The following is a 27,598-nucleotide window of genomic DNA, read 5'->3' as shown; positions in this document are numbered from 1 at the left end:
GCGGGCCTCCCGGGCCTGGCGGCGGTGAAGTGGGCGCGCGCCCACGTGGCGGCGCAGGATTCGCTGCGGCGGCGGGGCGGACAATGTCCGGCGCGGGCGGACACGTCCAGCCCGGCGCGGGGAAGATGGATCTGTTTTTTTTTTAACTAGGGTTTCGGACGGGGGAAGAAGAGATCCGAATGGAGGGGGTATAAATAGGCATAAGTGGATCTAGGAGAGTCCAAATGAGGTGCGGTTTTCGCCCACACGATCGTGATCGAACGCTCTAGGACATGGAGTAGAGTTTTGTGGGTTTGGGGCCAAATTTGGGGGGTGTTGGGCTGCAACACACACGAGGCCTTTTCGGTCCCTCGGTTAACCGTTGGAGTAGCAAACGAAGTCCAAATGATACGAAACTTGACAGGCGGTCTACCGGTAGTAAACCAAGGCCGCTTGGCAAGTCTCGGACCAATCCGGAAATGTTTAATCCCCACACACGAAAGAAAGCTAGAAATGACCACCGGAGGAGAACGAAGCGCCGGAATGCAAAACGGACAACGGGGAAAATGCTCGAATGCATGAGATGAACATGTATGCAAATGCAATGCACGTGATGACATGATAAGAGATGCACGAAAAAGAAAAACAACACACGGAGACAAAGACCCAAACTCGAGAAATAAATATAACTTAGCGCCGGAGACGGCAAGAGTTGGATACAAATATGGAAAGTATATCTGGGGCGTTACACCAACACATAGCCTTCGTGCATGTTGGATATTACGGCAGGTGGCCAAAAGTGGCGAGGAGCTTCTAGCCCCGCGAAACCACACCAACAATACCGGTACGGTATCAACAGTCTTCGAGACTTTCGCATCAAACAATATGCGGAAACGAACAATCCACAACCTTGCTGAAGTCTACCAAGTAGCAACAACAAATCTTTGGAGCGACGCGGCCATCACCTTCAACGCCAGCGATGAACCTAAATTCCGAACAGCCCGAGCACCAGCCGCATTGGTCCTCAGTCCAATAGTGGATGGCTTTCGACTTACCAAGGTACTCATGGATGGCGGCAGCGGATTGAACCTCATTTACGAGGAAACTCTTCAAAAAAATGGAAATAGACTGGAGCCGCATTGAGCGAAGCAGCACAACCTTCAGAGGAATAATCCCTAGCCGGGAAGCATGCTGCACCGGAAAAATCACACTCGATGTGGTGTTCGGCTCGCCGGGCAATTACAGGTCCGAAGAAATCACGTTCCAAGTGGCCCCGCTCAGCAGCGGATACCACGCTATATTAGGACGAGAGGCGTTCACAATTTTCCAACCGTACCCCATTACGGGTACATGAAGCTCAAAATGCCTGGGCCCGGCGGGATAATCACTCTTGTTAGTGATCCAAACATAGCACTCCGCGCCGAAAACAAAACAGCCGCATTAGCCCTGGAGGCACTATCCGAAGCCCTAGCGGCAGAGGAACTCACCGCGCTGCGCGCTATGGTGCACAGAGATGACGTGATACTCGATAAGAGATCCAAGTCCACCTCCTTTAAACCAGTGGACGAAATTATAAAATTCCAGGTCCACCCAACGGACCCGACAAAGACGGCCTCCATCGGGGCACAGTTGAACCCTGATGTAGACGCCGCGCTGCGAGAATTCCTTCGGGAAAATTGGGACATTTTCGCCTGGCATCCTTCAGATATGCCAGGAATCCCTCGCAGGCTGGCAGAGCATAGCCTAAACATCCTAAAAGGGTTCAAGCTAGTCAAACAGGCTCTTCGACGATTTTCCGAACCCAAAAGACAGGCAATGGGAGAAGAACTAGCCAAACTATTGGAAGCCGGATTCATCAGAGACATCAAACATCCGGATTGGCTAGCAAACCTGGTAATGGTATCAAAGACCTAAATAAAGCTTGCCCAAAGGATCCCTTCCCCCTCCCCCGCATCGACCAAATCATCGATGCCACTGCAGGGCACGATTCATTGTGCTTCCTAGACGCATACTCCAGCTATCATCAAATCAAGATGGCAGAAGCGGATCAAGCCGCAACGGCCTTCATTACTCCATATGGACCATTCTGCTTCAATATGATGCCCTTCGGACTTAAAAACGCCGGTGCAACATATCAGCGCATGATTCAGACATGTCTGGCTACCCAGATCGGCAAAATAGTAGAGGCATACGTAGACGACGTAGTCGTCAAAACCAAACACGTCGAAACTCTAGTAGACGACTTGAGGGTCACATTCGACAACCTCCGAGCATATGACATCAAGCTGAATCCGGAAAAATGCGTTTTCGGCGTACCAGCCGGAAAGCTCTTGGGCTTCATTGTATCCGATAGAGGAATTGAAGCAAATCCGGCCAAAATCCGAGCCGTATCACAGTTGGATATTCCAAAAAACCTCAAACAGATCCAGAAATTGGCTGGATGCATGGCGGCTCTCAGCCGCTTTATCTCCCGCCTAGGAGAAAAGGCATTGCGCCTCTATCGCCTCCTCAGGCACACCGAACACTTCGAGTGGACGGATGCTGCCACTGCTGGAATCGAAGAAATAAAGGCCATATTGGCAACGAATCCGGTCCTGGCTGCGCCCAACTTGGGCGAACCTATGTTGTTATACATCGCGGCAACACATCAAGTAGTAAGCGCGGTGCTCGTCGTAGAACGAGAGACAGAAGGGCATAAATTCCCTCTTCAAAAACCAGTGTACTACGTATCCACTGTTTTAACCCCCTGCAAGTCCCGTTACCCGCACTATCAAAAGATAGCGTATGCGGTGTTCATGGCATCCCGTAAGCTCCGACACTACTTTCAAGAGTGTTCGATAACAGTGGCCTCCGAAGTACCCCTAAATGACATTATAAATAACCGCGACGCAACGGGCAGGATTGCAAAATGGGCCATTGAGCTCTTACCATTCGACATAACTTACAAACCCCGGCGAGCTATAAAGTCGCAAGTTTTGGCTGACTTTGTCGCTGAGTGGACTGAAGCCGAACTCCCTAAAGAGTACGGCGCATACTCCAATTGGATTATGCATTTCGACGGCTCCAAAATGCTGGCCGGATTGGGGGCTGGCATCGTACTAACGTCCCCAACCGAGGACAGAGTCCAATACGTACTTCAGATAATGTACACGGACTCCAACAACGCAGCCGAATACGAGGCCCTCTTACATGGCCTCCGGATGGCAATCTCCATGGGCATCCAACGCCTAGAGGTGCGGGGGGACTCAAACCTCGCAATATCCCAAGTAAATGGAGACTTTGATGCCAAGGATCCAAAAATGGCAGCCTATCGCAACGCCGTCCTTAAAATGTCAGCTCAGTTCGAAGGACTTGAATTCCACCACGTAGCCAGAGATAATAACCAAGCGGCCGACGTATTGGCACGCATCGGCGCAAAACGTGACGCTGTCCCTCCAAATATCTTCCTGGAACGGCTGTTCAAGCCATCCGTACTATGGGAAGAGAAGTCCGAAAATAACAAACCGAAGGCAGCCGCAGAGCAATCTGACATAACCGGCGATCCAGCCGACGAAACAACACCCTCAGCTCACGACATAATGGCAGTAATCGCCCCATGGACAGAGCCGTTCCTAGCCTACTTGCTTAGGCAGGAACTCCCCAAAGACCATAATGAGGCCCGCTGCATAGTACGGCGATCTAAAGCCTACAAGGTCCATGAGGGAGAACTCTATAAGAAAAGCACAACCGGAGTCCTTCAAAGGTGTATCTCCGAAGAGGAAGGGCGAGACCTTCTGGCTGAAATTCACGCCGGACTAGGCAGACACCACGCCGCAGCCCGGGCCCTTGTAGGAAAGGCATTCCGTACAGGATTTTATTGGCCGACGGCCCGGGCAGATGCTCAGGACTTAGTCCACAGATGCGTCGGTTGTCAGCTCTTTGCTAATCAGCGCCACATGCTAGCCACCGCCCTCAAAACTATACCCATTACCTGGCTGTTCACGGTCTGGGGGCTTGACATGGTTGGACCACTTAAAGGAGGAACCCACAAGCAAAGGTACCTATTGGTCATGGTGGATAAATTCACCAAATGGATAGAGGCCAAGCAAGTTAAAACGGTGGAGTCCGGACCAGTGATAGACTTTATATCCGGGGTAGTACACCGTTATGGTGTCCCCCACAGCATCATCACCGATAACGGCACGAACTTCACGGCCGATGAGGTTAAATCATGGTGCAAAAATATGGGCATCAAGCTCGATTACGCTTCAGTCTATCATCCTCAAACCAACGGTCAAGTGGAACGAGCAAATGGTCTAATAATGAGCGGCATCAAACCCAGACTAGTGCGGTCCCTTACGAAATCTGACACGCACTGGGTAGAGGAGCTCGACTCCGTACTCTGGGGGCTGCGGACAATGCCTAACCGTACTACCGGATTCACACCATTTTTATGGTATACGGCACAGAAGCAGTTTTGCCCTGCGACATAATTCATGACTCACCTCGAGTGCGCATGTACGAAGAAAGAGAAGCCGAGTTGGATCGGCAGGACAGCTTGGACGCATTGGAGGAAGAACGCAACGTCGCCAAGGCTCGTTCCGTATTCTATCAGCAGCAGGCTCGAAGATACCAAAGCAGAGAAGTACGGGCCAAGACTTACAACATTGGCGAACTGGTTCTATGCCGGACAAGAAAAAGGACAAGCTCAAGCCCAAATGGGAAGGCCCCTTCATCATCGATAAAGTCTTGACCGGCGGAGCATACCGTCTACGAAATACGTCGGATAACCGACTCGAGCCAAACCCATGGAACGCAGCCCGCCTCCGAAGATTCTATGCCTAGCGCCGGACTAAGAGTTCGTCCCTTTCCCCCCGTCCAATTTTTTTTACTTCAGCTGCCTTGTGTTTATCTTTTTCTTCTCAACCCTATTCATCAAAGCCTTAAAAGGCCTACTTGCGCATCGTTCGTGCGCAATTGATGTGCTATCCGCACTCATTATACCTGGGGGCTTCTTTACCAGAAGCTTAATTATAAGGGCTTCATGCCCAGCACATGTGTCAAGCCTCCACATGTACCTTTTATTCACCATTATATGCATCGATATGACTTAAGTTTTGGCCAAGCTGGGTTGCCTGGCTCCTGTGCTTACCCCTACGTTCCCGATTGTTCGGCTAGGAGGTAAAGGGAGCAACTCTACGATTGTTACTGCCGGGTCAGCCGGATGTGTACCTCAGACTGGGTGAAGCCGAAAGCTAGCGTTCTTAAGGGAATATTCGGTCGGTGACTTAAAAATGATTTTTTATCCACTTATTTATCTGCCCCTAGATGTTTTTCTGCTTTTTTCGCAGTCCGGACATGCACTTTAGGGCATGCCACCCCCAGAGGAAAGGAACCCTTAACGGAACTATTCTCCCTGGAAGATGTTTCTTACTACCCATGTAATATAACATAACTAGTTGGGCACTTGTCTGATAAAGCACTAATGACCCCTACGCCTGGTCTCCATGCATACCCCGGTTGTTTCATAACCGAGAAGGTATTCGGACACACTCTGGACTCTAGGGTCCCGAGGTCGAAGCGAAAAGGTCGGCAAAGACAAACGATCTACAATCCGGCTAGAAGGCATTTTATATGTCATTTTATAATACATTGTCAAATCGAATGATTGTATTCTTCCTCAATCCCGTCTAACAGGTTGTCTAATTTACAGTCCTGTTGGGAAAATTTAGCGGCCAACTCTACTTGGCCGTATACTAAACTCACAGGGATCTCCTTCCCATCGGGCCCCACAGGTCCGACTTCGGCCATGTGGTTGGGATCCGCCTTCTTGTACCACGTCTTTACCATGGCCCAGGCCTCCCTGGCACCTTGGCGGCAGGCCGAAATCTTCCATAAATGGAAGCGCTGCCGCACTCCCCGAAGCTTCTCCGTAAGCTCCCCAAGACCCTCGGGTAAGGAGAAGGCTGGCCATAAAGCCTGGATGACGCCGCTCATTGCCTGCCGAACTTGTTCGATCAGTTGCAACAATTCGGGAAGTTGATCACCCATTGATACGGGCATCTCCTCCGCAGGGCGACCTGTCAGCATACCTGCAGACATATTCTGTCAAATTGACTTCCTCGCCGAACTCTTCTTTTCAAAGGAGTTCGCTCAAGCACTTACTATAGATGCCGCGCGAAGCCGCTGATTCTCCTTAACGGAGCCCGACAGCTCGGCCCGAACGCCTTTCAGCTCTTCTCCAAGCTGGGCATGGGCATCCTGGAGCTTGTTCCTTTCATGCTGCACCTTAGGCAGCACCCTCTCGCCGGCCTTTAGTTGGCGCAGAAGTTCTTGCCTGTCCGGATCTTGTCCGGCAGCACCTGCAACGTCATTTTTAGACTTGCGCAAAGGCCAAACGCTACTTATCTTTCTAAAATAATGCGTTACCAGGAGAGGTCCCTGTGTTTCCTCCTGTGCCAGAGAGTGCAGCCTCAAGTTGGGCCTTGCACTCTTGTAGCTCCTGAGACAGTTGGGTATTCTTCTCGATAAGATCCTATGTTTCATATGATCCTTAAATCAGTTAATATAACTACTTTAAGTCTCGGGGGCTACTGGCATATATAACTATTAAATTCTCTTACCCGTATGTCTTTTACATACTGCTCCGTGGCTCTGGTAAAACCATCTTGAGCAGCACGAAGGTGCGCGTCCCCCGCATTAAAGGCATTCAACGCCTCGGGGGAGAAGCACACGTCACGAAATACTGTCCAGCGGCGCCTGTGATTCATGGCACTCTCCACCTCAGACTTGGTGGCGGACAGTCTGTCGGCATCCTCCATCGGAGCAACGTGCTGGAGCCTGGCTGGTAGAGGTTGGATTGGCAACCTCCACGCCCGCAGTCCGGTGGGCTCTTTTTTCCCTACAAAAGTCATGAGCAGTCAAACGCTTCCTAGGAACGTTGCTCTAAATAATGAATTGTGAGCTACACCTTTGCGGCGACGCTTCAGTCCGCGCCGCGCTCCTCTTCCGCCTACTGGTCCGGACTGGCCTTTGTTGGTCAGCCACCGCGGGCTCGGCTTCTCGCCCTAGGGCGCCTCCTGCACAGCGCCATCATATACGGTGGTCAGAAATAAGCAAGGAAGGAATGACGGTGTCAGGACCTCGGTCGCAATCACCTGGGAAGCCGGATATAGTCCGGGATAGTCGGCCGTGATGGCGACTAAAGCATTGTCCATGCTGAGCTGGTGGAACACCCCGTCGATTAGCTCCACCTTTATGTCCGGATCCTCTTCCGAGGCCGGATCCCGGGATCTCTCTGGATCCTCGGGTTGCGGAGCTGGACTTAGCATGTCCTCCACGATCCGGCGCAGTTCCTGCGTCGAAAGAAGAACACAATATAAGAAACTTAAGTTTCAAAAAGCATGGGTCGGGCATGCAGAGTGTTCGCTTACCCAAGGCCGGGGATTATTCATGGAGAACCCATTTAACGGGTTTGTCCGAAGGAAATCCTCCTTCTCCCCCTTATACAGGCCGGACAGGATTGTCACCAGGTCTTCGACCGAATCCGGCCCTTTGCCGCCATGACGGGTGGCATCGTCCTCCCCGTTGAAATCCCACATGGGGTGGCCCCTGTATTGCAGTGGCTGCACCCCCCGCATAATGCATGTTGCCATGACTCCAATCATGGTCAACCCGGAATGGGCCAGTAACCTTATTCGGCCCATCAAATAATGGACGCTCTTGTCTTCCTCCAGTTGGGGGCTCCGCGGATGCCAACTAAGGCGTTTCTTCAGAGGAGCATTGCTGAACTCCGGGAGGCCGATCCGAATAGGGTCCGGCAGCGGAGTGTCTTCTATATAAAACCATTCCGAAGGCCAGTCTTCGGACGCCTTCTTAGGGGTTCCGGATGAATATTCGGTCCCGGCAATGCGCCATATTTCGGCGCCGCCCACTCGATATATGGACCCCTCGTGAGAGCGGGGTACAAGGCAGAACAACCTCTTCCACAACGTGAAATGGGGCTCGACGCCCAGGAATAGCTCGCAAAGAGCTACGTAACCCGCAATATGCAGGATTGAGGCGGGCGTGAGGTGATGAAGCTGGAGTCCGTAGAACTCCAGGAGCTCGCAGAGGAATGGATGTACAGGAAATTCGAGCCCCCTTATCAGATAGGGGACGAAGCATACCCGCTCCCCTTTGTTGGGACTTGGGGTAACCTCCGCTTGCTTCCCACCTTTGTAGGTGGCCAGCCCGGCTCGAACCGGAACCATAAAGGCCGGAGGGAGATATCCCCCCGCTTGAAGCTTCACCAGCTCGTTGTGCGGAACAGAGCATCTCCTCCAATCTCCTGGCAAAGGGCTGGGAGCGCGAGAAGAGGAGCCGCGTTGACGGTCCATGATGGAATGGATTCTTGGTCGAAAGCGCTCCGATGAGTATTTGCGGGAGGAAGATGGTGATTTGGATCTGGATTCTTGCCTCCCTTATAGGCAGATTATTCGCACAACTAGGGGGTAAAACATAAAAGACACCCTGGCTTTTCACATTCGCGCGACGCGTGGAAGAAGGCTATTATTGGGCGTGGAAGCCAAGACGCGCAACATTGATGAGGAAGCCGGACACTGTTCGGCAGGTACGTAGAACTTGAAGGAGAACCCGCCTTGCAACGCCGAAGACTACACACATGCTGGACTTATCGTCATTGAAGCCTGGTTCGGGGGCTACTGAGGGAGTCCCGGATTAGGGGGTGTCCGGATAGCCGGACTACCATCATCGGCCGAACTATCATTGGCCGGACTATCATCATCGACCGGACTCCAAGACTATGAAGATACAAGATTGAAGACTTCGTCCCGTGTCCGGATGGGACTTTCCTTGGCGTGGAAGGCAAGCTTGGCGATATGGATATGTAGATCTCCTACCATTGTAACCGACTCTATGTAACCCTAGCCCTCTCCGGTGTCTATATAAACCGGATGGCTCTAGTCCGTAGGACACAACAACAACCATTACAATCATACCATAGGCTAGCTTCTAGGGTTTAGCCTCCTTGATCTCGTGGTAGATCCACTCTTGTAAACATCCACAATATCAATATCAATCAAGCAGGACGTAGGGTTTTACCTCCATCAAGAGGGCCCGAACCTGGGTAAAACATCGTGTCCCTTGTCTCCTGTTACCATCCACCTAGACGCACAGTTCGGGACCCCCTACCCGAGATCCGCCGGTTTTGACACCGACACCGACTGTCAGGCACTTCCTTGCCTGTGAACATGTAGCTGGTGGGTCCCAGCAGTCAGGGGGGGCGAATCGTTCTAGTTTTTTTTTTGCCCAGACGCACTTCCTTGCGTGCGAAGATGTAGCTGGTGGGTCCCAGCAGTTAGGGGGGCAAATCGTTTTTTTCGGACGCACTTCCTTGCGTGCGAAGATGTAGCTGGTGGGTCCCAGCAGACAGGGGGAAACATTTTTTTCGCAAAATACGGTGGCCCGTCCGGTGGGTCCCCGCTGTCAGGTGGAGGAATAATTATTTTGCGTGTAATAAAGAGGCACTTCCTTGCTGCGGCCGTGGACCCAGCTGTCAGCCTCTCCACGTACAGTCCACGTCCGATGGAAGCCATTCCTTGACCACGTTGACCACGCCGCACCGAGAGCACCAGGGCGGTGGATGACAGCGAGGCCTGGAAAGGGGACGACGCAGAGCTGGGGAAGACGCGGCAGTGGATGCCCACGCGTAGAGGAGTATGAGGGTTCACTCGTTCGGCTGCGGTGTGAGGCTGCCGTCGCTGCAGAATAAAAGGGGGTGTGGGTGTGTAGAGGGATGGCCTGGCCAGTGGTGGGAGTAGTAGGGGGCGGTGAGGCCTCTGCGGCATCACAGCCGGCCATGGGCGGCAGGAGCAGGTGGCACGACCGGCGCTGCTTTGGGCGACTGGAGCAAGAAGACCAGAGGTTGAAGAAGCACTACGGCCGTTGGATGGACATCATACGGTCACTGGAGGTAGAATCGTTCATATATTGACTAAAGTTGACAAAGGCCTCCGTCCCAATCAACTTAGTAGGCCCACAAGTCAGCCTCCCACCAAGGTTGGTCCGAGCTAGCATGGGGGTATTCATTTTTTTGTGCGTAATAAGGAGGCACTTCCGGTGGGTCCGAGCTGACAGCGGGGGGAACATTTTTTTCGCAAAATACGGTGGCCCAACCTGTGGATCCCAGCAGGCAGGGGGAAATGTTTTTTTCGCGAAATACTGGTGGCCTGTCCAGTGGGTCCCAGCTGTCAGGTGGAGTAATAATTATTTTCCGCGTAATAAGGAGGCACTTCCTTGCGGCTGCCGTGGACCCATCTGTCAGCCTCTCCACGTACAGTACTCTTCCGATGGAAGTCGGTCGTTGACCACATTGACCACACTGCGCCGAGAGCACCATGGCGGTGGACGACGACGAGGCCTAGGAAGGGGACAACGCGGAGCCGGGGAAGACGCGGCAGTGGAAGCCCGCGCGGAGAGGAGTACGAGGGTTCACTGGTTCGGCTGCGGTGTGAGGCTGCCGTCGCCGCAGAATAACAGAGGGTGTGGGTGAGTAGAGGGATGTCCTGGCCAGTGGTGGGAGTAGTAGGGAGCGCTGAGGCCTGCGCGACAGCAGAGCCGGCCACGGGAGGCGGGAGTAGGCGGTCCCTCCGGCGCTGCTTTGGCGGCTGGAGCAAGAAGATCATAGATTGAAGACACACGACGGCTGTTGGATTGACATCCAATGGTTACGTATGCTAGAATCGTTTGTTGACGTAGCATATAATAACTAAAAAAATCTTGCATAAGCGTCAACTAAACAGGCCCACAAGTCAGACCACTCCCTCTTTTTTTTAAATAATTTATATATAGCTCATGACAACTTCTTATGCAATTTATTGCAGTCGTTTTTTTGGTTGGCCAGGGCCAATTTCACATATTTCTGTGGGTTCCAAACTATTTTTAATACCGAAATGTCGAGCCAGATTTAAAGTACTTTGAAGATATATTTGAATTAGGTTAATGCCCAGTGAAATAGGAATATGAAAATGTGAAAAAAATCAGAAATTATAAAGTAATTGCCAATTTGTCATCTGTTTTTATATTTACAACCCATTTCATATTACTTTCAAGATTTGCAGGCGTCTGGAAAGAGTTGCAGCCCATCAGGGCGTAGAAAAATAAGTAGGCCTGGATTGGGTATTCTTCAAAAAAAATAAACTGGGCTCATTTTCACAAAGAAAAAATAGCTGGGCTGGTCACATGGTGAACATAAAATATAAGCCTGGGCTAGATGGGCCACAACCCAGTTCAAACCCTGCTCCGTCTCAACAATACCAAACAAAAAAAATACTGCTCGAGTAGCTACGTCCCAGGTGTCAGCCAATCTTGTGTTGTTCTCTTGTCTATTGACTATATACACTCACAATGTCGTGGGTCCTAGATGTCAGGAAAACACTAGGAGGAAGCATTTTATTTTTCCATACGCTGATGTGGTGGGCCCCTACTGTCATCCTCTCCACGTACTTCTGCTGATTCCTGTTTTTTGTTGACCATGTTGACAATGCAAGAGGGAGGCGCCACGACGAGCGCACCAAAGCGCGCGGAGGACGTCGGCGTTAACGATTTAGGAGACGGTGGGGCGGTGATGCGTGCGCTGAGGCACAGCTAGCCATGGGAGGCGAAAGCAGGCGGCCCCGCCGGCGCTGGTTTGGTTTTGGCGGCTGGAGGAAGACAGGACTGAAGAAACACGACAGACTGTAAAAGCACCAGGGGTACTTAACAACCTTAACTGAAACCAGCAGGGGCACTTAACAACCAAATCTGAAAGCAGTATGAGTACTTATACACATTCAACCGTACAAAGCACGCCTCGAACAGTGCTACTTTGCCTACAGTTAGCCAAGGGTGAGGCCACCAAGCCCCAGGACAAGGCCCAGGCGCCACCCCGCGCATCCACAACCTTCTGAAAGCGGCTTCATCTCGCAACGTGGTCAATAAATAGGATATTCGCTTTAGAGCCATGGAAAAGCATGAACATAATCTTCTGTCCTATTCTCCAAGATGGACGGGCCTTCATTATCTGAGACCACCCACAAATAAGTATCTTTTCACCTCCAAGGGAATTGAGTAGGTCGACATAAAGATCATGTTGTGACCAAGCGCAAGTCTGACCCGACCATGGTCAGGCATTTGTATAGGAACAATAGAACTCGGCAGTTCCTATTTCAAGAAGATCATAGCTGTAAAACTGTGTATAAGAAATAGTTTATGAACAACATATACAACAGAAAACAGCTCGTACCATAAGTTTCTCAACACAGTTGGACCTGTTCAATGAGTGCAGTAATGGCACACATATCCCACGTGTCCTTCCACCATTGAAACGCCCCACAAGGACCTCAAGACGATCAATAAAGAGTAGGAACTTGTGGATGTCGATCCAGTCAACTTCAGTGCCATTAGTAACAGCCGAGTTATTACAGAGTAACAAACGAGCAGACTTCTTAACTCTAAAAAAACCTACACGTGCCACCAATTATAAGAAAATATTAGTTAGAAGTAGCATCTTCGTGAGAGATTCGTTGCTACTTCTAAAGTTAAATTGTGATTAGTTAGACAGAATAGGTGGATTAAGAAGTAATCGAGGCAACAAGCAAGAACTAGATACAAAACTAACATGGATGAACAATTGGAACGACGTCGGGGTGGAAGATCGCAGTGAAGATGAGACCAGGTTCTGCTATTTCCATCAACATTCGTGCACCAACTTTCAGTCCGTAACACTTGAGAAAGTTTATCCAAGTTCGGCCATAAAAAAAGCAGCGATCTTCTTGGTTCATGAACCCAACTCAGAAGTAATATCCATGGCTTGTCTTCACTGTGACCATCAAACTAGTGTATTCAGTTATGGCAAGGACGAGCATCTTGAGTACATGTGTTCTGGCAGAGCAAATAATACACTGCAGGAAAAATAATATGAGAACACAGCATGTTCAAAAAAAAACCACCCTCTTGGATAGAGAAGAGGATTCTAGGAACATACTCTGCGCGTTTCAAAATGCTGCGGTAGGATGAGAAGGAACAAGTGTGGCGTCTCGCCGAGGGCGCAGAAATCTGTAGGGTACTCGCACTTTGGGCACTGCAACTGAAACACACTAGATTCAGTACGAAGAAAAATGCATCAACGGCGGCAGCTGCCATCCTAGGATTACCTGCGACCAAGGGACTTGGATTTATCAGGGATGGATTAAGAATTCGTACCTGGTTCTCCATGAGAAAACCCTATGCAATCGCCGAGCGGGGGTTTTCTCTGAACATGCAGATGAGGGAGAAGGGGATTCAGGCCCAGTGAAATATTGCCGCATCATCCGTCCAGCTTACTGCTAAAGCTGGAAAGGGGGGGTGTGATTTGACGGCTCATTGGGCATTACTGCGGCGCTACGGCCAGGGTGTGTCTACCGTGAAGTTGTGCACTCTAATTTGTGCATATGGCACGTCGACCCCGTTGCCGGTTGCCCCACATATCAGTGAAAGGAAGTAGAAAGACAGGAGTAACTAGTTACACACAAATATATTTTTTGACAGAGAGATACTCCCTCTGTAAAGAAATATACAAATCTTTTATATCATAGGCTCACCTTGCTGAGAAATATACTCCCTCTGCAACGCACGGGCATTATGGGGTTCAACTTTTTTTATGGGGGTTCAGCTGAGAATATAATACTCTGATAGGCTCACGGTTCTGGACTTTGGGCCGCAGGCCGACCCTACATGTTTGGAGGCCCATGTGTTCTACCTCAGCACTTTTCATATTCCAAGCGACCGGTACTGCGCTGGTTTTAGATGTTGTCGCAAGGCGAATACACAAAATTGAATAAAGCACGACAACTGTTGGAATGAAATCGAACGATAGTTCCTAACCAGCAATTAGAGTTGCAATTCTATCAATGATATACTATGTGATAAATAATACTATCGTACTACTTATACACACAGGACACTTGTTTCACCATGCCGGATTATTACATCAAAATCTCTCGGAGGATATATCAGTTCGGCAGTTGCGTGCTGCTACTGAAGAATTTCAAAGTTGATTTGGACCAGCTCTCCTTGCCGAGAAAGTTCGATTTTGACATCATCCCCTACCGCAAGATATGATTTAGATTTGAACCTTGACCATCCTTTAGCATCAATCATCATGCGACCATCCTTTGTACTTACGGTATATTGAGCAGGTTCATTCACACCAAGGCTGCGCATGGTAAGAGAAACTTGGCCGCGGTCGCGCGGATTGTTGAACGACTCCCTCGTTGCTCTAGGAATTCTCTGTTTGCAAACAAGAAGACATACCCAAACAGTTAGATCAACACAATGAATCATGTGAAACAACATGGAAAGAAAAAAGAACGAAGCACTTGGGCGGCCAATGCTTACCAAGAAGGTGGACATGTCGATTTTTGTAAGGACTTTGGTATATGAAGTGCGAACTGCAGCCCAGTCTGTTGCCGGTGCAACTGCACGGGCCAGACCAAATGCAAGTGCAAGTGTTGGTGCAGGTGCCGAAGCCGCTGCTGCTGCCGGAGATGGTGCTCCTTGTAGAGCTGGTGCCGGTGTCGATGCCCGATCCTCCGGTAGATCAGACTGATCCACTGACGCGATCGGTGCCCAATCCTCAGCTGGATCAGACTGAGCTGCTGCCACTGTCAGTGCTAGGGCAACTGCCGGCGCTCAATCTGTGCGAGACAGCGGCGTTCATGTCTAGTCTGCTATGATCAGCTTTCTAACTTGACTAGGATCCATGACCGTGATCCAGTTTTTTCTTCATTTCTTTTAAACGCGAGAAGGACTAATTGTGGCGTTTTTGTTAAACCAAACTGCAGTTCATCATAGGGATTCAGCTTGTACTCAGACAACAGACTGATCCAATTTTTTCCAGTAATATAAGTGATGGACAGTGCCTTTGTTACTGACACGACATAAGAAGTTAAACCTGCAAAAATAGCCATCATAGAGCAAACCAAACGGTTTATTCTGTGATGAATGTCACATGGCAAAACCTGCATCGTAAAATTGCAGGAAAAGAAAGAAAACATGACATTAAATCAGTAAGATTTAGACAGTAAATCAATAAGATTTACTTGATGTGACACGAGTGAATCCTTACCAGGAAATCACTATGTTGAAGTACTAAACATAAGATTGATCATCCAACTACGCGTGGCATGCAGGGGCCCCGCCTACTCCCACAAGCAGGACAGTCCAAAGGTCGTGACAAATCGTATGGACCGAACATCCATGGGACTAGAAATCCTGGTGGGTGAGATAAACCCTGCAATTCATACAGATACTGGAGTGTAACCATAATTGATAAACCGTCCTCGCAAAAAATATGATCTGGATACTTCAAAATGTATAGACTGAATTGAGTGGACAGACATTAACATAGACAGTTCTCAAGACTGACCACACACCAAAAGCGGCAGTACTAATAAACAATACAGGGTTCAGAAACACAAATCAAGTAATGAGCAATAGTACTTACTACAGACAAGCAAAGTTGCACTAACTAAACTCTGCAGACTATTTCTTGCCACCGACCTACGGGATGAACCCCGCATAGCTGACTAGGCCATGGACTTCGTGTGAGATGTCTACATGCACCATCACCATCTTGTCAACCATGGAGAACCTAACAGAGTGGTCTTTCCACTCATAAACATGATGATGAAGACTGGCCGCATCAGATTTGTTGGGAAGCTTTACAAGAACCACACCCTTCGTAATCGAAGGCACAACCAGGAAATTGTTGTGGTTAAGTACAACCTCGAGAACACGCCTGACAACAATGCTACAGGAAATCACTAGTTCAGGACACGTGGCGACAAGGACACATCAGCTGGATAGTTCAGCAGTAGAACTCATCATCAGGTCTTCCTGTTCACACGACATGACTTTGAGAACTTCATCTCCATCGTGGACCTGGTTCTAATTCAAACAGAAACCATATTTCATTACTACCTCTATTCAGAAATACAAGATGATTTTCGATATTATACTCCATATATGACAACATATACGCACAGAAATGAGTGAACAAAGACACTAGAACATGTCTTCAAAGGCATGAGAGCAGAGGGAATACATGCAATATCCATAACACAAGTTACTGAGGAAAATATACCCTCTTAAAAGGTAGCACTGATGTTCATAAAGTACTCCCTCTGTCCCAAAATTCTTGTCTTAGATTTGTCTAGATACGGATGTATCAAGTCACATTTTAGTATTAGATACATCCGTATCTAGACAAATCTAAGACAAGAAATTTGGGACAGAGGGGGTAGTTGAAAGTAATCTATAAGAAATCAGTGTCAACCCCTCGCATGTTTTGGTCAAAAGAGGAATTTAGAACCGTCATTTGGCACACTAAAATCACATGCAAGATCACCCAGAAAGTTGTACTACCAGTACTAGTACTGTGTGTTAGATGAAAAAACACGATGAAGATCGAGAAAAAGATCGTCAACAAGAGACATTACCTGGACTTGCTTAATGAGGGATCCCGGAGTGGGGGGCTTGGACAGGGCGATGGCTTTGATCTTGTCTGTAGTAGTGTCGGCGGGGTGCTTGCGCTTCTTCGTATCATGAGCCTCGACGGTTTTGGCCAGAGCCATAGACATCACATCGGCCGGTGCTCCGACGTCCATCCAAGAGAGGAAGCTGAGAGAGAAGAGCGAAAGGAGGAACGAGATGAGGGAGAAGCGAAGTGAGTGGGGTTTTCTTCAAGAGAGCAAGCTGAGAGAGAAGAGTGAAATGATGGTTGCTTCGTCCATCCAACTTACTGCTGGAAAGGAGGGGGTTTTGTGATTTGATGGCTCATTGGGCATTACTGCGGTAGTTCGATCGGGGTAGTCTACCGTCACTCTACTACAGATTAATTTAGTGCATGGTTGGTGGACCCAGGTGCTGCTGTCCCACACATCAACGAAAGTGACTAATTTAGTGCATGGCTGGAGGAGGATCCGCACGGTAAAGCCTGTCCACTGTTTTTCATTCTGAAGAAAAAAATGATTACATAAAGCGTATCCACTCTTACGACGGAGGAGTGCGAAACACGGCAGTCACTTGAACATACACAGTGCTCCTACTACTAGGCATGTGAAGTGGTTCATACGTCAGTATTACACAATCTTGTTGCTAGTGTAGTAAGAAATGACAATAACAAATGATGTTGTGCGCATGTCAACTACTCCTATATGTAACATAGTACCGCTTTTTCGACTGTCCGGTCGAGAATGAACGGTGAGATTAATGTTAACAGAACTAGGTCCACAACGCATGGAGAGTACGGTGTTAGATAGGGTGTATGAAGGGTGCACGGGATGGGAGCAAAAGTTCCCTTCTCGACCCACTTTTGGGTGTTTGGCAGAGTGCATGAAGGGTGCATGAGTCCACACTAGTAGGTTGACAAAAATACACGAAGAGGAAACAACTATATTGAGATGAGAATGCAACCAAACACACCCACACGCTTTGTGCTACAGTGACTGATCTGCACCGTCTGAGTTTGATCCAACGGTCATGTTGCGCCGAGACATGGACATGCCCATGCAAAGGGCGCCTAAACACCACCAAAGTCCCTCTGCTTCTCGAGGCGTATGACGTTGGTGATGCAGGGTGCAACTGCCCGCAGAGCCCGCTCCCGGTCGACGGGAGCCAGCTCGTCAAAGACGGCGTCCAATGGCACGAATGGATTCCGGTGACGGAGCCCTGAAAGGATTCGCCCGGCAACGGCGATGGCAGCATGCAACCCCTCCTTGTCCATCTCACCCCCACTATCGCGCGGAGATGGCTCATCTCCTCAGAGATATAGGTGAAGAAGGAGACCAAGTCAGGAAGCCGCAACTCGTTGAAGTCGATCGGGTGGTCGAAAGGGTTTAGCCCGACGGCCGGCATCATCGCGCTGGCACGACGGTAGGCATCGTGCAGCTGCAACACGTGCGTGGCAACTTGGTTCACCAAGTGGATGAGGCGATCCTGGACCTCGTCACGATCGGCCCGCTCGCGCTCCAGCCGGCTCCCCTGACGGCCTATCGTATCTCCCACTTTCTGCAGCAATACCGCTGACGCCTCGAGCATCTTTGTGGCGGACGCCTGCCACTTTTGAAGCTCCGTGAACTCCCGCACATAATGGAGGAGCATGGCACTCCTCTCCTCCTTGAGCTCACGGAGCTCCACGTCCTCGGCCCTGAGCTCCGCATCCTTGGCATGGAGATCTTGTGTCAGGCGCCTCACCTCGGACTCCATGAGCTGCTGCGCCGCCATGGCACCAGGTAGAAGCAATGGGGAGAGGAAGCAAAGGGGGCGAAACGGCTGAAAGGCAATGCAATCTACGGGAAGGCGGAGGGAGCCAGCCGAGGAGCGGGGAATCTTTTGGTTTTCACCACGGTAAAACACCAGTCGACGACTTCTCACATCAGGGAGCAGTGGGTTTTTACAGGCGGAGTCATTGTGACTAATTGCTACTGCGCCTGCTCCAGTCAATCAAAAAATTAAAAATCCTGTCGTGCCTGCTCCCGTCAATCAAAAAATTAAGAATCCTGCCGCACCCAAACACCAGAGCAACGCCGCGATGGATATTTAAATTTACCTGCCAGCAAGTCGATAAAAAAGGGGGTGAAAAAACAAATGTGGCGGCGGCCTAGCTAATCGGTCGAACTAGCCCAACTAGCTAGCCACCGTGCTTCACTGATGTACTCGACAGGAAAGGTGGTCTTTCGTGATTTGAAGACTCACTTACTTGCTTTGGCGCTACGACCGAGGAGGACCCAGAAAACGCGCGGTAGGGCGTCCCATGCCAGGAAGAATATATGCGTGTACCACTCGGGAGGACCCAGAAACCGCGCGGTAGGGTGTGCCACGTCTCGGCACGGAGGAAAATGTGCGTGTAAAAATATACTGTATCAGACGTAGTACCTATGGTTCGACCTTGGGACCCAGCCAGTCGGTCGAAAACACCCCACTAGCCACACAGCTTCATCATGCAAACGTGGCACAGTTAGCTCCGTTCGACCAGCCACAACGTCTCTTGTTCTAGGCGATTCTTCTATTTTCCAAGCTTTTTCAGTTGTAATAACACCAGGGCAAGCTAGCGCCGCTCTTCATGTGTGCCTGTGCAAAGGTTAGACGATGGAGAGAAGAGAGATTGAGATCGCAGACCTGGGACCCACTCGTAAGTGAGACAATGGTCTTGCACGTGTTGACGAGGCACTCCCTCTACTATATTCAACGCAAGTACTGTATAAAATCAAGTTATGGGACAAAGCCAACAACCGTTCATTTTTTCAGGCTATCGACTTACGCTTTGTAGTCTAGGTTGCCAGTTCGAATCTCGTCTTTCAGATTTGTTAGTTTTAGGTCCAAATTTGATTAATGACAAGTGGGCCCCCCGTGTGTTGTTCCGATATTTCAGTGTAGGATGGTTTTTTTGAACAAACACTTTGCGCGGTTAGACAAGTAACGGCACGAGTTACATGTATTTTGCAAGTTTACGAACAAAAATGACAGCGACATAGAATATCACATCCACCCCGCATCTTAGATACTATGGTGATACGAGTTTTTACACCATTGGAAGTGAGATCCAATGGCTTGGGAGTAGTCTTTGTAATTATGCGCAATTTCCAAACTCTCCAAAGTTTTTTTTGCAAATAAAATATTCAGGCCTCGTGTGTGCCACTGCATCTTCGATCCAACGGCTCCTCGGTGCTCATATTAGGTGCTCCCCGTAGCTTAATTACCCGCTACGGTGATATGATCATCTAGGTCGTATGATCAGATGGCACATGCATAGTACTTGTACTTTCTGTGCATTTCCCAAACTCTATCAGCCGTATATTGCAAAAACATTCAAACCTCCTACTGTGGGCCGTTAGATCTCAGTGAACTCATATCACCATAGAATCTACGGTGCGGGAGCACCTCATACTCTCCCGTGCGAGAAAAGATAAGGTGCTATCGCAGCTTGGATGCTACGGTGATACGAGCTTGGAGGTCGTTTGATCTGAGATCCAATGGCATCTGAGCAGTCTTTGTGCATGTAAGCAGTGGCCGAACTCTTTTGGGGCTTTTCTGCAAAAAAACCATTCAAACCACCGAGGAGGTGTTGGGTCACAAATCCAACGCCTCCGAAGAGCTTGTATCCCCAAAGCATCTAAGGTGTGGTAGCACATGATATTCTTACATACAGGAGAATATGATGTCCTCCTTCATCTTAGATGCTACGGTGATACGAGCTTCGAGGTCGTTGGGTATGGGATCAAAGGGCATCTAAATAGTTTTTGTACAAATTGTGTGCAATTCAAACTCATCAAGGTTTCCTGCAAAATAATTAAGACACATCATGTGAGCTATTATATCTTAGATCTACAAGCTCCAAGCAACTCGTATTGGCATATAGCATCTAAGTTATGGGGCACATGATATTCTCTCGAGGAGGAGGGGTGGGGGGTGCACAACCCACTACTAGGAAAAGGCCTACTAGTGGCGCACCAGTTTTGCCTACTAATGGCGCCCTACTCGTGCGCCACTAGTACCACGCCACTAGTATTTTTTACTAATGGCGTACCTGTGGTCCTCCATTAGTATAGCCCACGGTGTGCCATTAGTATGCCTCCTAGGTGGCCATATTTACCCAGGTGCTTTGGCATACTAATGGCGCACTGTGGTGTGACGCGCCATTAGTATCCTTTGGCATACTAATGGTGCACTTTGTGGTGATGCGCCATTAGTATGAATATTAGTTTTTTTTACTTTTCTGATTTTTGCACATGTTACAAAATGTATTATTGGACAGAATATAGATAGCACCACACAGCAACAGCAGATTCATCGAGTACAGCCAAATATAATTCATCATATTAGTCTCCGAATTCAAAAAACCGAACAAAGACAGAACATTACAAGTCTTGGAGACCGCGAGTAGCGAGTTTGTCTTCACATTACAAGTCGACATCGATCATCTAAACTACCATCACATAGAAGAGAGTTGCGGTCATCACGATGAGCATCATCGCGATGAAACTGGTCTTCATCCGTTTGCTCCAACGCTCCCTCCTCTCTCCCGCTAGATAGAGGGTGTATCTAGATTCCGCCTCCGCCCTAGTGGAGTACCCTTTGTAACTGTTACCGCTGAAACGGTGAACCTGTCTACAACACTCCTCCCAGTCATCATAGACTCCGGGAACCTTACCCTTGTACACGACATACGACGGCATCTCTATGCACAAGCCAAACAACAGACAATACATAAGCAATATATAAGTATGCAACAAAAGGACCGGAAGAGAAAAGCAAGACATTAATAGCACGATTAATGGTCCTACTAATAAATAGCATTGATTACATCTAAGTTGAACGACTGTCCAAACCAAAGAGACATACAAGTTCATTAAAGTTTAATTACAACATGAGCTAATCGATGTTTCAGAACTACAAATAGCATCACTACTTTCGACTCGACTCATGGGACCGGAGCATGGATCAAGTCGCCGTCTTTCGTGATGGTCATGAAGTCGCTGGCGTTGTCAGCCTGCATTTGTAGCATTGTGTCTATCTCACTATTGGACAGTTGATATCTGAGCTAGAACTGCCCCGAGGTACGAAAGACATCTTTATGGGTGATTTCTGCAAACTCCGACTGGATGCGAAAGAATTCTTGTCGGAGGTCCACGTCTTGGATTGCCGCCAAGATTGCGGCCCAATCTTTAACATTATTTGGTAGCAGAAGGAGATTATGGTCCCGTACGATCGCCCGCATGTGATGGAGGGCGTAGTAGCCATCCTTATGACCGCCAGGCGGCTGCTTGACGCAGTGGAACATCGTATTGTGGGTGAACACGTGCCTGCTGTACCTACGAACTGGCCTCTTAAAGGTGCCTCCAGATTTGGCGTAGCCGGGGAGAGCATCATCAAGAACTTTCTTGATATTTGTGTAGTCTATCTTGGAGTCACGGTCCGGGTCGAAATACGTGGCCATGGAATATCTCGGGCTTAAGAGGATGAGTGTGCAATGTGTGTCATTGCACAGAACACGAAATGTTAGAAAAAAAAGAACGATCGAAATCTAAGAAATCATATGTTACGGGGCGGTGAGGGGATGACTTACTCGGGAAAGTAATGCAAGAGGAAGTTATCCTTATCTGGGTTTGCCAGAATGACGCCTTCGAGGTGTGAACTCGCAACTTGCTGGTCCCCAGTGCTGCCCAAGATCTTGGCACACATGTAGAAGGGGTCGACTATCCCGATGTTCGGGGTCTTGTCTCGAACGATCCGCATTTCCATACTCAGCGAAAACAGCCGAACGAAGGTGTAGTGCAGCGGATGAAGGTTAAACATAGCAAAGATGTCATCAAATTGCAGGATGATCGTACCCCCGATGGCGCCATCCACAAAGCCCTTGCCCTCTGGCACCTTGGCCACGAAAACCGGGTATGCCGCATCATTCTATGAGAGACGTCGCTTCTCCAAAGAAAGAACACTGTCATGCAGACTCCGCATAGCACCAGTTGCAGCATTGAGCATATTTGTCGGTAGCATCGCCCTACCCACCACATGCACCCTCCTCGAGATATCCTTAGTGAAGGTGGCCCGTCCCAAGCACGGATAGTACTCGGTGCCGGCTAGCTTGCACCAACGCCCTTGTTAGTCTTTTGTTTTCGTCCCTTCTTCTTGATCTGCTGTAATGGGACCGGGTTCTGATCACAGACCGCCTTCTTGAGCGTGTTGGGGCTGATAATATTTCACACCTTAGCTATCTGAGGCTTGGTGAAGGCGGGAGCTGGAGGCGTCTCCTGAGAACTGAACGCCAGATGACGCCTATTGCAGTTGGATTTCTCTGTCGTACCAGCTAGATCGCGGTCGTCTTGGTTGGGTTCTTGAGAAGGAGGCCCATGTTCGACAAAGTACTTATCGACGTTGGTAAATGTACCGTTGTCGTTGTCGTCGTCGTCCGGATCCTGTGCCATATGCATGTCCGGATCCTGTGCCATAGGGATGTCCGACATGTCCGTTAGCGTTGCGGTGTTCTTGCCATGCCTTGGCGCCGGCACGACTGGCGGTCTTGTCTATGGGGTGGTGTCCCCCGCCTCCAAACAAATCTGGCTCTTCGGCCAAAGCAGGGGCCAGCTTATGCAGGCGCTGAGGGTCATCTCATCTTCTTCGTCGGCTCCAGCGGGTCGAATCGGAGGTAACAGCTTGTCGCAGCCTGGCAGCACCCGAACTAGTTCAATCCAATACAAGGTGGGTGGCATCAGATTACCATGGAACACGGGGTTGCCCGGTTAAACAATTCTTCCCTTGGCGACATCGACCAACTCGCCACCCACGAAGTGCAGGAGAGTGCAAGGAACGTCGGCGCCGCCCTGCGAAAACATGTAGGGCGTCAGGGATACCCAGTCAAAGGCAAGGAGATGAAGTCATCGGCCGAGAGGCTTAGTTACCATGATGCCGTCGAGCTTGGCTAATGTCGAGGCACCGCCAACAGCGGGCGTGCAAATGACGGAGGGGCCGCTTGCTGGCGAGGTGCCGGCCGGCGTACACCCGGGTGCATTAAGCTCCAATGCCCGTGCCGGCACCGGAGACACGAATACCGCCTCCGTCGGAGACACCAATGGCGCCACCTGCGCATTGTGCGAGTTGCTGGCCGTGAAGCTGGGAACCGGGGGAGGCCCCTGTTGGCCGCCCGCAGTCCACGTCGTCAGCCCATGAATGAACGTAGGCACCATGGCAGTGAGCGTCGTTCCCAGTTGTTGTTGCACTTCCTCTTGGACAATCTCCGGAATCCGCGACACTTGTGCCTTGAGTGCTTCAACCTCGCGCGACTGGCTTCTCGAGCTGGTCTTTTTCTCCTTTCGCCCACCAGCGGTATAGTATGATGACCATTTTGTGGACAAGCCTTTGCTGGCCACACGACCAGCTGACGTCGGCTTACTGAGCTTATCCTTGTTTTTCATTACGTTCAACGCCCTATTTAAAGGGGTGTCAAAAGGGGAGCTCCGCGCTACTGCTTTCAGTGTCCTGCGGAAGGAACGTGAACCATTTAGAAATATTGGGGATTAATTAGAATGCAACCATATGGAGCTAATTACGCGGGGGTGTATTCCTTACCAGAACAAGCTCGAGCGCCCTGGTCTTCGGATCCGTGGTAAGCTCCTTTGTTACCGGGTCCTCCTTGTACCGGGCCCTGAGAAAGTTCCTGGTCTGCTTGTCATGGTATTTCTCGAAGCGGGGCGGTAGGCCTTGCTCGGCACGCTCCGCATCCTCCTTGTCCCATATAGGCTCCGCCACTCTGTAACCGTCAGGACCGAGTTGGTGGACCACTAAGTTCAACTGCCGCATTTCTTCCCCCCACTGACTTGATTCGGAGGTTGCGCTGCTCTCGCACTTGATCTTGAACTCCTTGTAGTCATCTTCGCTCATCAAAGGATATTTCTCCTTGATCTTCTCATAACTATCACCTTTTTCAATCATTGCCTTCACCATGCTTCTCCGAGTAGATAGGGCCGTGCTCAACCTCCTGAGGGCGGCACTGTTCACTTTGTTCCCTGAGAGGCGTGTGTTAGCAAATTTAGCGGGGAACTTGTATCGTTCGTGCAGCTTCGTGATGAGGAGGCTGTGCAAATTCCCTCGGTCCTTATGCCTTAGGTTCTCGGTGTTGATCAAGACGGTGCTCCGGAGAATGCACTCGAGCTGAACCGAGTACCCCTTGACTACTTCTTTGGGCGCCGTCGGATGCCCGTCGGAGTTCACTTTAGTAAATTCCTCCTTGATAGTGTCGAGCACGTTCGGGCGCCGGTCCTTCCGTTGCCTCTTCGGTTGGCTGCCATCTTTGCATGCTCCGCCATCATTAGTGGTGGCATCCATGATGGCACCATCAGTGGTGTCATCCCCGACGCCACTAGGGGTTGTGTAGTCAGGATCGGTGCCTTCTGCGACATCCTCATAGCGGTGAGGTTCTTCCTCTAACTCCTGGGACAGCTCCCAGAATTGCTTGCCGCCCGAACCGCCGGCCTCATCGTTGTGGGCCATGTTTCGCTCTAAATAGGAAAAAAGTTTGGTCAAAAAGTTGGTTATTGTCAAGGAACAAGATCATGGTCTCATCATTTAGGGTTTGTCGACACCAAGGCATCCTAAAAGCTAAGCTTTTATCATTTAGGGTTTGTCGACGCCGAGGCACCCTAAAAGCCTAAGCGTACATCATTTAGGTTCTCATCGACACCAAGGCACCCTAAAGGCCAAGGTTTCATCATTTAGGGTTTGTCGATGCCGAGGCACCCTAAATGCTAAGTTATGTTTTCATCATTTAGGGTTTATCGATGCCGAGGCACCCTAGGTTGGGCCTAATCACTTGGCACTAATCACTTGGCTCTATTGCCACCTATGTTGGATTTATCTTCTAGGGTTTATCGATGCTAAGGAGAATTCTAAGTTGGGCCTAATCACTTGGCTCTATTGCCACCTATGGTTTAATGCAGCAAGAATAAAGGGGCAGTTGATCCTACTTAATTAAGTGCTAAGATACCCCGGCCCATGCATTAGTAGCAAGTACCCCATATGTCCTATTTTTAGCAAAGTCATGCTAAAATTCACGGAAAACTTCAGCATGGCCTTTGCTGAAAATAGAACATATGGAGTACCCGAATTTGTAGGAACGGAAGTTAATCGACATTCTGGCAATCTCAAGGGCCTCTCGGGGTACCTGCAAAATCATCATGACACGAAGGGCCTCTCAAGGGCCTCAAGCAGCAGCGGCGTCTCCCTGGACCCCATTTTTTTGCTAAATTTCTTTGAGCAACGATCAGAGCGGAAAATTCAGCATATTTCTATACAACAACACTGTAAAGATGAAGAACAATTCTAAAGCAGCCCATTTATATACAACAACATCTTTGGTCATACCAATTTCTGAAACAATTCAAACCTAAACTGTATCTCTGGTCATACAAATTTCTGAAGCAATTCAAATCTGAACTATATCTTTGGTCATACAAATCTGTGAAACTATACAAATCTGAAATATATATTTGGTCATACAAATTTATGGAACTAATCAAATCTAAACTGTATCTTTGGTCATACAAATCTCTGAAACTATACAAATATGTGGTCATACAAATTTACAGAACTAATCAAATCTGAACTGTATCTTGCGTAGGCGCCACTACTGCAAGTGCCATACTACTGCAAGTGCCATACTACTGCAAGTGCTATACTACTACAGAGAATTATGCCCACTTGAGTTGGAGTTAATGACCTCGATAGACTGTCACTGGCAGTAAGAGAGTAGCACTACTATTACTGGCCTTGTACTACTTGTAATGGAAGAATATGAAACAGTGCTAGTACACGGGTACAAATTATAATCAGTAGGAAAATATCATCATTCAGTAGGAAAACAACGTTAGATAGGTCAGTTCTGAACTACATATGGCAATCTCCTTTTTAGGAAAGGAGGATCATCATACACATATATATGTATAGCAATTGACAGGAGCTTCATCATTTTTAGTAACAACAATACATATATAGCAATTGGAAGCAAACAGATGTACACATAAGACAAAAATGTAGTGCTGAAAGTTTAATGCTTACAAAAGACTTGCTGAAATAGTGAAAAATATGGAGTCACCAAGCTGGCTAAAAACTCCCAAAGTCCACTAGCAAATCCAAGATCTAATCCTGTTACACACAACATAACAATTTAAGATAATTAGGATAAGGATAGTAGGAAATGAAAAAGAAAGAGCTCAAAAAACCATCACAACAGCAAAATAAAAAAACCCTTAGGTAAGCATTATCAGACCAGAAAACAAGACATGCATAGAATATATTTGAGAAATCAACCAATATTAAACGAGAACAAGCATGTAGTACTGACAAATACCTTGACAATCAGCAGTTTAACTCTGTTTTCTTTCTCGTCAACAAGTGAAATAACTTCAGAAGTCCTGTAACCTGGGAGATGTAAGAAAATGATTTGACTTAGATTTTAGTATTTGGTAGTCTAATCAGCAAGACAAAGTATGCAATGGAGATGCCCTAATGGAAGTATGCAGGGCGGACAAAGTTTTATTTTTAAGCCTTAAGCGCCTACATAAGCAGCTATGCAATGGAGATGCCCTAATGGAAGTATTCTAACTACTAGAAATATTCCACTCAACTGGTTGGGGTACTCCACAACACATGCTTTGTGTCTAAAATGGAGTACTTCACGGCACCACACATACTACAACAATTTAGTCCTAGAAGAAAATAAATCCTAAAAGAAAAGAAATCCTAAAATCTGGAGCAAGTCCTAGCAGTAGTAGTCCAACTAGATGGCCACCACTACTACTCCTATCACTAGAGTAAACAACAGTTGTGTGTTCAACATCTTTTCTAACAATAAATTGGCAGTACTCCATTATCTACTCCTGCAACTTCAACTACAATAACATCCTACAACTACTATAACAACATAAAACTACTATGCATCATCTTCCTACAACTACTCATCTTCAGCAGCACATGATACACGAAGCAAGCAAGCAACAACCAGCAGATTACTTGTTGAATACAACATGACACTTGTTAAACTTGTTACTGGAGTAATTCAATTAAATTC

The sequence above is a fragment of the Triticum dicoccoides genome, chromosome 7B, assembly GCF_002162155.2.
Source record: "Triticum dicoccoides isolate Atlit2015 ecotype Zavitan chromosome 7B, WEW_v2.0, whole genome shotgun sequence".
Taxonomy (NCBI): Eukaryota; Viridiplantae; Streptophyta; class Magnoliopsida; order Poales; family Poaceae; genus Triticum; species Triticum dicoccoides.
This window is presented reverse-complemented; position numbering follows the sequence as displayed.